We start from the raw sequence: 3,328 nt of genomic DNA, 5'->3' as shown, positions 1-3,328 counted from the left end.
CTACCTCGAAACAAGCTTGAAACCCTAAGAAACTTGATCATTCTCTTCCGAATTCGTTCCGCTTGTTCTTGGTCTACAAACAATCAATATAATACGGGAATCAATAAACAATCATTAATTACCCGGATTACTAACAATTCTATGAACCCTAGATCAAACACATGATCCCAATTATCTAAATTAGGGTTGTTTCCACCATAGAATCTATAAAAAAAAAACTCCCCCATCAATATTCATCCATTCTATTACGTTCTACGGATTGAAAAATGGATTAGTGGAGTGAAAAGCTTACCTTTAGCCTCAAGAATGGTGAAAAACGAGTAGGAGTCGCCTGTGGTTCGATCCTAAAGATCGAAAAGTACATAATGAGGTCGTTTAGGGGTTTACTAACGACTTTAATTCGTGTCGAGCCCGCCACAACGGCCACCACTACGCCACAGTGGCAAAACCCAGCGCCAAGGCAGCAATCTCGAGACAGAGAACTAATTCAAGAATTCCAAAATCCTCATTTCACAACACACCTCTAACCAACGATGCTCAGAAAATACCTTTTACGCCAAGATCGATTCCGGGAATTCTACTCGCCCAAATTCAATTCCGTAAAGTCGTATGGATTCCTTAACGAGTTATCTAACCACTCATGCAATCAAATCATAAATACTTCACCCGATTGTTACCATATTTCCCTACACCTCGATGACTCCAATTTCGTCTAAATCTGGACAAGGTTGGGAAAATCCAAATACTACGAAAAAAATTTCCAACCCCAAATTTTTCCTCGTTGGATTTTCTATAATGAATAGGTCGTTACAGCAACAAATTTAAACACCATCTAAATCAGGATTTCTGCCACAAGGCGCGGATAGCCATGAAACATGTAAGGCGCAAGCTCAGCCGCCATGAGCCTTACAAGGTGCAGGGAATCTGCACTTTGCTGCTTTTTCTAAAAAAATAATAATTTGCTTTGCTGCTTTTTCTATAAAAAAAATAATTTGTAATAAAAAAATTTGCTCCTTTGCTGTATCTAAAAAAATAATAATTTGCTTTGCTGCTTTTTCTAAAAAAAAATATTGCTTTAATAAAAAAATTTGCTCCTTTGCTGTAAAAATTATTTGTCTAAAATAAAAATAAATCAACGGTTACACCAAAATCTGCTTTGATATCATTTTGGCTTTAAGTTTACTCGTGTTTTATCTTTGTATGTTTGGGGTGAAACTAGTAGTAAAAAATTATTAGATAAAGTAAATAAAAATAATTAAAAAATACTATATTAAAATTACAAACAAATAAAAATTTAAAAAATAATAATAATTAAAAACTATATATATTTATCTATATCTATAAAGGAGAATCAAGACAAGGTGATGTGGCACATCTCTATGACATCCATTCCTATTTATATTTTTTCTCCTTTTTTTGGCCTTTTTTCTTCATTTTTTCATTAAATAATTTGCTTATTAATTAAAATTCAATCATATTTACTATTGTAATTATATGTAATGAGTTGTAAAAAACCTTCATCCTTTCACATTCTCTATTTAAATAACATGTCTTTTCAACTCTTTTCTAACATTTTTTATGGATTACCAAATCTATAAATACCAATCATCTATGAAGATGTTGAATGTTCATTTTGATTTTTTCATTCTCTGTTTTTATTAGTATAGGTTTTTTTCTTCTTTTAGAATTTCTTTTTATTCGTCTTTTTATTCATCAATCATGTATTTAATATTCAAATAAGAAGACATAGAAAAGATAATATCATGATATGTCATTTACTTTGATTAAGATCATAGATATATTCTTCAATGATTCATCACAGAGGCAAAGAGATGTTCACATTATTTGGTACAAGTTAAACAAAATGAAGAAGGAAGCTTGATTATCTTGGAAGATTCATGAAGAGAGATTGTCGTAGTAGTATAAAAGTTTGAATGATTTTCAAAGATTTTGAAAATTCATTATTGTATTATTTTAATTTCAATTAATATTATTCTACCCTCTTTTATTTTGTTTCTTCCTCTTGACAAAAAAAAATTGATAAAAAGACATGATTTCCTTTTATTCACCATACAAGAGTAATATGAAACTCTAATAATTAACCAACTTAGTAAAAAGCTCAATTAACCAATTTTACTGAATTAACTTTGCTATTATTATTGTTGTTGTTGTTGTTGTTTAATATTTTAAAATTTTCACAAACTTCACAAAAAGTAAAAAATATACAAAATGGTGTTATTTCACTAAAAAGGAACAAGAGAAAACATGGTGAAATGCGATTTTTTTTAAAAAAAATCCTTTTTTCTTTTACATTTCTCTACATAATTAACTTAATAATAAATCAATAAAATGTTTCCTACTGTAAATTTAGACCATGTAGAAGAAATAAATTAAAATTCTTTCTGATCAATCTTGATTCCTCATAAATCTTTGGTACAAATTAAAATTCAGGTAACGATTCTGACTTAATCAACCCAAAATTTTTTTTATTGTAATTTATTGTTTATCATATTTTAGATGTCTTTTGTTACTTTTTCATTTTCTCCTATTAAATAAATAAATAGAGAAACTGATCCTGCAAACTTAATTATAACTTTAACCTTGTCATTTCTTAAAATTAATTTCATTAATTTCCTTTCTTAAACTAAGAAATATCTCTTTTATATATATAATCTCATAATTTATACTCTATATTTTTATCTTCATAACTTATATTTCCATAATTTCTATAACTCCTCATAACCCTTAAATTTAAATGTATAAACTTATGATAACTTATTGTGTTTCTTAATGAATATATAAAAGAAGAAATACAAACAATGTGATGCGACACATTTTTATGATCTTGATTTGTATTTATCTTTTCCCCTTTTTTTAGCATTTTTTCCAAATTTAAATAATTATTTTATTATAAAAGTAAAATATTTAATTTATTTCAAATAAATATTTTATTAATAAAAAAATATTTATAACAAAGACTCTTCACATACCAATTAAGTAATAAAAATTAAAAATTATTTGATCCATTAAATTAGAGATTTGCCAGTGTCTTATCTCTTTTCCTAAGCCCACATAGTATAACAATTAATATCATTTGAAGTCCTATATTTATGTCTTTTATATTTGTCCTTTTCAACCACATTTGTTTTAATATTTTTACCTTCATAACTCATTTATTTAATTTTTACTCATAATAATATTTATGACTCTCATATTCTTTACCTTTTCATATTCATAATACTTAAATATTAAATGTAAAAGTTAAGATACTTTATGGCATTCCTCTATTTTTATCTATATAAATTTATATTTTTTGTTTCATGAATTT

Source organism: Solanum tuberosum, unplaced genomic scaffold (genome assembly GCF_000226075.1).
Source record: "Solanum tuberosum cultivar DM 1-3 516 R44 unplaced genomic scaffold, SolTub_3.0 scf00361, whole genome shotgun sequence".
NCBI lineage: Eukaryota > Viridiplantae > Streptophyta > Magnoliopsida > Solanales > Solanaceae > Solanum > Solanum tuberosum.
This window is presented reverse-complemented; position numbering follows the sequence as displayed.